The following is a 9,512-nucleotide window of genomic DNA, read 5'->3' as shown; positions in this document are numbered from 1 at the left end:
CGCCATAAGAACACGTGGCGGCTATCTCAATCTATATACAGGGGTATACAGTAGCCCATTACTATATTATATTTGTTGTAGTTCCGAAATGACCTAGTTTGTGTCGAGTGGACGTTATATTTCTGGGGTTGCATGTGCGGTGCTGGTAGGATAAGTTTGCCCCTGCTAGAGCGTTTTTCGTCAAGGAGGGGGCGTGTTTGTCTAGTGGTTCAATGCGCGTGAAACAATTCAGTCAAGTGGCGTGTTTTCGACACTCAAAGCACATTTTCCACGACCCCATGTTTTTCTGACCCTCGGAGCTTAAGGGTCGTTACAAATTTGCTGTAGTGCTTAGCGACCCTCTGAACTAATTTCTGATACATAGCCATTTCCTACCCTTCATTTCCGATTATTTTATAGCCAGAACCGTTGCGTCGAACTTAATTTTATTTTTGCTGCTTTGTTTTTCTTTTGTAGCTAGAACTGTTGTACCGCAGAGGATATTGAAAGACGCCCACTACGAGATATGGAGGAATCGTTCTGTAGAATTAATAGACGATTTCAAAGGAAACATCGGCGACCTTGTTTGTTATTTCTGTCGATCTTGTATTATTTCTGACGAGGATAAGGTACAAACAGAGAAAAGGAAGGCATCGGACGGAAGTCAGTTAGCCGCTAATTACCTAATCCATATCCTGTTTTATCGAGGTAACGATGTCCTAGCTCGAATAATTGAAATCCTGAAAGAATGTGGACATGAACATATATAGCAGGCTTTCTTAAAACAGATGTAATGAACAGTCCTAGTTAAACGATATTCATTTACGCCTAATTCCTGTTTCTAATGTCATTAGAAATGTCGCTCGAAACCGTAGAATACACGACTTGTGTACTGATTATACAATGTGTATTGTGTCTTAAAGATAATATTATACAATGTGTATTGTGTCTTAAAGATAACATTATACAATGTGTATTGTCTTAAAGATAACATTATACAATGTGTATAATGTCTTAAAGATAACATTATGCAATGTGAATTGTGTCTTAAAGATAACATTATACAATGTGTATTGTGTCTTAAAGATAACATTATACAATGTGTATTATGTCTTAAAGATAACATTATACAATGTGTATTGTCTTAAAGATAACAACACTAATATTGATTGAAATGGACCTATACTAATTATAAAGGTTTTCAATTTGATTAAATTGAAGCAGAAAAAATATTACTCAATAATATTCTCGAAGTATATTTAGTGTTTTCAACTGTATTGGGTAAATCGTCCCGACCTAGTAATGCAGGCTTCACTCAACATTCATAAGTATACACAGGAGTGTTGGGATGACCTAGTGGTCTACAGCTCCAGCTGCCCAGTGACTTATGGCTTGCGAGCGTGGTTTCGATTCCTGGTGTGAGCGTAAAGCGGAAAGACACCCCCCCCCCCTGTATGTGCGTTAAGATACAAATAAATAAAACGTTAAACACTAATAGAAGAATAAATAAAATGAAATGGGTTTAACGTCCTACTGTTCTGCTCCTATACTGGGCTAATAAAGACGGACATACGCCATACACTGTGCCATAAGGGAAATTTCGCCCGGGCAGCGGCACTATGACCTACTCTTCAATCGAACTCTAACTGCCAAGGGATCTTTTACGTGCATAAGGGGCTCAGCTTTTCGTCTCATGCGAACGACTAGACACCTGTCCTTGTCAGGCCCTCCATCCTGCACCACTGAACACGGGAAACCACCTCAGAAAATCCCGATGAACTGCCTAGGCCAATGTAGGGATCGAAAGAAGGAGAAACGTCTTCATTGTGCCGATTGCTGCATAACAAGTGGGTCCTCAAATTTCATTGCATTTCATAGCATGTCATTTAATATAAAGTAAAATATATTACGTAATATCCGGTGAAGAAAACTCTTGTTTACATTCAAGACATTGTTTTTTTTTAATTTGAGTCGGCCGTGTCAATCAACTGTTGCTACATAAATATATATGTAATATGCAATGAGAAAAACTCTTGTTTACATTCATGACATCGTTTTTAAATTTGAGTCGGCTGTGTTAATCCACTGTTGCTATATAAAGATATATAATATGCGACGCAGAAAACTCTTGTTTACATACAAGACATCGTTTTTTTATTTGAGTCGACTATGTCAATCAACTGTTGCAAACAAAGATTAAAGGAGCTAAATCGCTAATATTTGGGATCTAGAAATTGACAAAAGTGGGTCGCAACGCATATAATACTGTAATATGAATGTATATAAACTGATTTACATTCAATGGTTTCCGTTTTTACTCCAATTTCAAATCAGCTATGTTCGGCGAAATAAGCCAGCAGTCTCAATCGAGTGCAAATTTCTAGCGTCTGGTTATTCCAGTCTACATACGCCGTTTGATTTGGTGCAATGTGTCTAGTCTCGTCCCTCGAGTCTCTTGTTACAACTGGGACTGAAGCGCATTATGGTACACGATTCGTGTACCTATGGTAAAATGTTTATTTTGTCTTACATATTGGATATCAAAAGCCCATCTTTTTCCGGTAAGATCACAACATCAATGTTGATTTAATTTGACAAATAAATCGTGTTTTCAATGTTGAAGATTTTGGATGATATTGAGTTAGAGACTTAGCTACTTTAAGTTTAGATACATACTACGCACCCAACTGTTCACAGCGGTAATGTGAACGCCGTCTTTAACCACTTAAGACCATGACTAACCTTTAAGGTCACGCACGCCTGGTAAAGTTCTACTTGTGACGTAGGAACCCAAAGGAATACGAGCAGAATTGGCGCCTTTTACTTATTTTATGCCACCGCGTACTTATATGCACCAATTCACACAAAATAGGAAATATTATTTTACCCCCTTTGTTTTTTTCTTTCTTACCAATTTAACAATGTAATTTATATATCACGCCTATCCATGATATTGGCGAACAAGCGAATATTTACTGCTGATCGGTTTGGCTATGCGATAGTACTGATGTTTTGATTCTCAATATCCGTGTCACTGACGTGGGTTAATTTTAAGCCAATCAGAATGCCTGTCAACACACCTTAAGATTTTACAATAAATCTGTTAAAGTTGTCACCTTTAACTCTACTGTATCAGTTTGATAATTTAAGGACTTACGACATAAAACTGAGCTATTTAATCATTAGCTTAGCTGATGTATTTAAAAATGAGAAAGCAGATTATCTTACTGGTAATTATATTTATTTAAAATAGTTTTGGTGGAAACAGGCCGTTGGTATAGGCGCAGACGAAAGGTAGTAGGGGCGGGTCTTGTGTGATATACATCCAAATCTTATGATCGGAAGGGGAGCAGGATGAGTGGGTACTTACGGATTCGATCCCGGTGGTGCAGGGACAGCTGCCTAGTCGTTCGGATGGAACGAAAACTGAGGTCACATGTACACATTGGCGTACACTTAAAAGATCTCCTGGCAGTTGGATTTCGATATGAGTAGGCCATAGAGCTGCTGTCCGGGCACAATTTCCCTCATCGTTCTTCATTAGTCCAGTCGGAGCAGAACAGTAGGACGTACGTTAAACCCCATTTAATTTCATTTCAGTTTTTGAGTGTAGGTGTGCTGTTTACTGATGCTTATTATCCGTGTGCGGTAAGTAATATTGTATATCAAATAATGTCGTAGACTATTATTATCTGAATAGATCTAGGCCAACCAATACGTACAGGATTAAACTGTATTTCTTGGGGAAATCAAATTAAGAGCATACAATCTGTCATTGGAACAGTTATGGGATCACCTGCCTAACCTCGTATTTTTAAACTATCTTACTTATATTTCATCAGTGGCATAAAACCGGAATACCCGGAGTAAGCCCATGGTATTGGATTGGCGATGCTACTCCTTGTCGCGTACACGCTGGGAACATTATTAAAGCAAAATCCACAGCGCCACCAGACAGACACATTGAATGTCAACCATAAATTAACAATCAAATGGATTGATCCGTAGGTCGACCGTAAGTAATAAAAAGATCCAAAATAGCTTCAAATATATTTTACACGTTTTGTTATTTTTCTTATAGACAGTAAGATGTGGTAGGGATGAAAATGGCAGAATAACTCAATGTCGTTTGCAAGAAGTTATCTGTAAACGGGAACCATGTTATCCTCAAGCTGTTTGTGTTGGTGAGTAAATTAAATTGATAATAGTTGATAATAAACTATATTTATCGCTTCAAAAATAAATAAAGCATTAATCAAGGGTAATAGGCAATGTGCGGACTTTGAATTTTTTCTCAAATTTTCTTATCTCGAGGTGGTAGTTCTCAACAGTTTCCATATTTTTGTCCAATACTGGGTTATAACGGGCATGTTTTCTACAATACATCCCCCAACCACCATATACAAAACGAGCACTACGTGTGTTATTTAAAGTTGCAATTGCAAATTTCCAAGTTATATTTTTAAAATGTATTAAAATAAAGCCTTAAAATAGATGGTATCCGTAAACAGTCCTACCTTGTTAAAGAATAATCCTATTAATCCTATAATTCGCTATTGCCAGCTGAGAAATTGGCAAAAATATCATTTTTAACTTCAAATTCCAACGTTGGAAAATGGCGGCCCCATGTTGTCAATAGCAAAACAGGGGAGGTAATTGTGTTGTTATTTCCTGTGTCATAGATTTTTAAGGGTGGGAAATAATGCCCATGATCGTATAATAGTGATTTGATAACCTATTGAGCAAAAGACATAGAAATAATTATGTTTTGACTTTCTTAGAAAATTTGAAATTCTCGCTTTAATGATTGTGATGTACGAAATTCATTTGATCGATAAACATAATATTAATCCGACTGTTAGATTATTTTGATTTGATAACCTATTGAGCAAAAGACATAGAAATAATTATGTTTTGACTTTCTTAGAAAATTTGAAATTCTCGCTTTAATGATTGTGATGTACGAAATTCATTTGATCGATAAACATAATATTAATCCGACTGTTAGATTATTTTGAAACGAGTTACCATAATCAACAGGTGTTGCCAGCCGCGAACAAACCTTGATCGCCTTCAGACTTACAATTGATTTTTCAGTACAATTCAATATTCCAATAAAAGGTTTCAATACTGTATAAAAGATATGAGAAAATCCTACTCAACGTATTATGTCGTCGCCAATGTCACATATGTTTATCATCAAAAGAACTGCGTGTATAAAATTTATAAATAACATACGAAGTGCTTGTTTTGCGCGGCGCTCTGTTAGATCCTAGGTTGTTTTTTTTTATCTGAATCCAAAAAATATGTCCGTTTATTCGCTTTTTGTGACAAACAAATAACAATGTTGTCGAATTTTCTGGTGAAACTGTAAAAATGTATCTAGTTGCATTGAGTAATCGAACCTTACAACATGGTTTGAAATACAAATTCAACAGTTGAACGGTATCAAGCGAGACATAAATTTTAAATCCAAAAAATGGGGGGAAAATTAAAATAAGTACATAGATGTCATACAACTAAAAGATGTTCACACTGTTTTCCCGACTGCTCCTGTGGTAAGGCGCTGGCAAGATCTATTTCTTAAGGCCAGCTCAAGATTTCGTTAAGGTCGCGGAGATGTAAATAAGATTAGGACACGTGATTGTTGGCGAGATTGTAAGTTAGGGTAAGTGTTAGGGCTAGGTCCAGGGTTTGTTAAAATGGTATACCCTCTCCAGCAGTAAAAAGTTTCTCGTCGTTTGGACTGCCCCGGACAAATTCCCCCATATAACTCACTATGCTAGGTTAGGACAAAAAAGAAAAACGCTAAACCCATTTTTTAAAATCTAATTTATAGCTGATGTTCCTGCAACTGAAGGTGCCTGTGATATCGGCTTGCCAGTTATCGACGATGACAACCAAGAGTTATACTGCGGACGTGGATCAAGTGGTAGCTGTCCTGCTGGCACTCAATGTGTTATTGAGGCTGGTGATAGGTATGCAGTTTGTTGTTATAATGAATAATGGCAACATTTACCATGTGATACTGGAATAAAGCACAAACACAAACATTGTTATTTTTATTACACACAATAATACAAGTCCGGAAAGCCTCCACCTCCACCCCACCTCTGAAATATTCCCGGCGGAATGCGCCATTCGGAGTGTGTCCTGGAACACAATTAAACGAAGTAATCATACCTTAGAAGGATAATTGAATTGGCAACTTGGATGTGGCTCGACACACATTAATTGCGACTAGCCTATTTGAAGTATGTCCTTCATAAAACGAAACAATTTAAAAAATTGCATCGGTTAGAAAGTGAGAAAGTACAACCCCAAGTTTAAAAAATTGGTTATTTAAGCTTAGATATGGTTTAGCTATTAATAGGTGCAGCAAGCGCCCCTCAGAAAAGTTTCAAAAATCAGCAAGAGAGCTTGGGTATGGCTAAAGTTTACATTAAATGGGAAGACTAAATCTGTCTGCTTACTATAGAGACCAGTGAGCGTGTTGAACCAACTACGTCACTTCCGGTTTTAATAAAAATTAATTTCTCGCTTACAAAAATATGTTGGCTTGTTTCACAGAGAGGATTATATATGAATGTACATGTAAGATTTATGGAAACCTTGTTGAAATTCGTTGGTCTTACCCTTGAAGGACTGTTGTTAATTGGCAACATTCACCAACATTCATTTATACACGGTTAGTCGATAAAAGGGGAACCACGCCGGGAAATCCAGCTGCACTGTCTCGGCTAACACCTGAATGGAACACATGCCCACCGGGTTAGCGAGCCAACGTCTTACTCACCGATGCTGATTGGGTAATCGGATGACTGACGTTATCAAGTCAAAATTACAGTCGGCCATATCTTCATGTAGCGGAGGCCATCGAACGTATAAAACACGAAACGAAATATAAATCTGTAATTTAATCAAATTGTTTAGGAAATGAAATGAAATGAAATGGGGTTTAACGTCCTACTGTTCTGCTCCGACTGGGCTAATGAAGACGGGCATACGCCATACAATGTTTTATGAGGGAAATTTTTGCCCGGACAGCGGCACTACGGCCTACTCTTATATCGAATTCCAACTGCCAAGGGATCTTTTACGTGCATTCCAATGTATACACGGGACCTCGGTTTTTCGTCTCATCCGAAGGACTAGACAGCTGTCTTTGTCAGGACCTCCGTCCTGCATCACTGACAAGGGGGAACCACGCCGGAAAATCTGGATGAACTTTCTCGGCCAATGCAGGGATCGAACACCCGACCTTCAGGCTAGCGAGCCAGCGTCTTACCCACTTAGCCACGTGATCCCCAAATTGTTTAGGAGATAAAATTGAAAACAAAAAATGGCCACAACAACATATCGTCTGTTTTGTGGATTAAGTGTTCCATGCATATCCTCCGAAATCCGGATCTTAAACCTATTTTCTTATAAACGCCCCCTCCCCCTCATACTTGTCGAATCTGAATCCCATTGAGGAAATCTACGTCATAGTTCGTCAAAACGTGACCATTTACGGTCAGGTACAAAACTCGGAAAACTCGGAATATATTTTCCGACTTTTCCCATCTCCGAGTTTTATGAATTGACTCGATTGAAAACACAAAACTCGGAAAACTCGGAAAAAATTGTCCGACTTTTTGTTTCAAACTGAAAAGTCGGAAATTATTTTCCGAGTTTTCTATTCAAACAAAAAATTCGGACAATTTTTTCCGACCTTTCCGAGTTTTGTGTTTTCAAACGAGTCAAATCATAAAACTCGGAAAGAGAAAAAGTTGGAAAATTATCAAAAATATTATTTTTTTTAAATTGGCGAAAGTAGTTGTAGTAATACATCTATTTAATAAGTTGGACATAATCTGTAACTTTTCAGTTATATTTTAACCAAAATAATGCAATATGGCAGTTATAATCGAATATCCGAGTTTTCCGAGTTTTGTATTTTGGCCTATACGAAAACACAAAACTCGGAAAACTCGGAAAGTGGTCAAAAGGTATCAAAATAAAATATTTTTCATTGGATATGGTGTGTAAGGGTTGTAATATGTACAAAGGAACTCGGACATCCAAAAGATGAAATGATTAAAACGAGGTGTGTATATAATTTCAATTTGACACATGGCCCCGAGGCCGAACCTGCCCCGTTCTCCCATACTATATACGTCGTGTCGAGAATAGGCCTACCTAACTTTTAGAAATAAAATTGGCGAAAGGAGTAACAGTAACACATCTATTTAATAAGTTGGGCATGATCTATAACCTTTTCAGATAGATTTTAACCAAAATACTGCAATTTGGCAGTTATAATTAAATATCCGAGTTTTGTATGAAAGGTTATGTTGACATTTATGTTAGTCCGGTGGGTATGAAGTTGATTTACTGATTTCGATGCCCGTTGGTTCGGTGGGCATGGCGTTGATTTACTGAGTTCAATGCCCGTTGGTTCGGTGGGCATGGCGTTGATTTACTGAGTTCAATGCCCGTTGGTTCTGTGGGCATGGTGTTGATTTACTGAGTTCGATGCCCGTTTGTTCTGTGGGCATGGCGTTGATTTACTGAGTTCGATGCCCGTTTGTTCTGTGGGCATGGCGTTGATTTACTGAGTTCGATGCCTGTGTAGGCCGGGGAAGTTTTTTTGGGAGTTTTCAGTCTGGTTTCTCATTATCAATAGTACAGGATGAGTAGGGGTCTTTAGCAGTGGGAGGAAACCGAGGGTTCGGAGACAACCCACGGGGTTGGACAGGCGACCGTACTTCTTGGCACGTACAACCGGGGAATCACCCGGAATGGAAAAGTGTCTAGTAGTTCGAATGGGACATAAAATACCGGTATTCCCTTAGTAGCCTGTTAGCCTAAACCTCCCCTGACCCCTGATACCGGGAAATCGTAATAAAAGCAGCAAACAGCATGGTGTAGGTTCATTTTCATTAGGGAATTATTGATTGTTTGATATGTTTATTACAGCATGTAAATCAACATCCAACACCCGTTAAACCCCAGCCGCAAGGTTTGTAACACTATTATAGTGTGTCGAGTGGACGTTAAACCCCAGCCGCAAGGTTTGTAACACTATTATAGTGTGTTGAGTGGACGTTAAACCCCAGCCGCAAGGTGTGTAACACTATTATAGTTTGTCGAGTGGACGTTAAACCCCCATTTCGATTCCCCGGTTGTATGTGTCAAGGAGTAGGGTCGCCTGCCCAATCTCATGCTTTTTTCCAGGACCTCCGGTTTTCTCCAACTTTTAAAGACCCCTACGCGCAAGCGGATTATTGAAATAAAACCCCATTTCCCGCGTAAACGCATGCGCCGACTGTAGGAGAAAATATCTCAACTTTCCATGACAGCCGACAGGTGAAACATACCCACAACTACCTGAATTCCGTTTCACATGATTGCAATTCTGTCAATTCGGAACGTTGCAGACTGACAATCGAGAGTCCCCATAGAATTTAGCCATTAAAGGGAGGCAACTCTTTCAATAGATATCAGGATTCAGACTAGCAATTCTTTGCCCATTGACTTCAATGTTGAAT

General features: G+C 38.5%; 1 long non-coding RNA gene across 1 annotated transcript; it reads left to right on the top strand.

The window, feature by feature from the left end:
- The first annotated feature begins 3,048 nt into the window (after positions 1-3,048).
- LOC126822143 (uncharacterized) lies at positions 3,049-6,033 on the top strand. The gene is made up of 4 exons (XR_007680661.2): positions 3,049-3,209; positions 3,580-3,627; positions 4,061-4,163; positions 5,819-6,033. It is a non-coding gene; the product is annotated as an uncharacterized LOC126822143 (long non-coding RNA).
- The last annotated feature ends 3,479 nt before the right edge of the window (positions 6,034-9,512 follow it).

The sequence above is a fragment of the Patella vulgata genome, chromosome 5, assembly GCF_932274485.2.
Source record: "Patella vulgata chromosome 5, xgPatVulg1.2, whole genome shotgun sequence".
Lineage (NCBI taxonomy): Eukaryota > Metazoa > Mollusca > Gastropoda > Patellidae > Patella > Patella vulgata.
The sequence above is the reverse complement of the archived record's forward strand: the minus strand, read 5'-3'. Positions and strand labels throughout refer to the sequence as shown.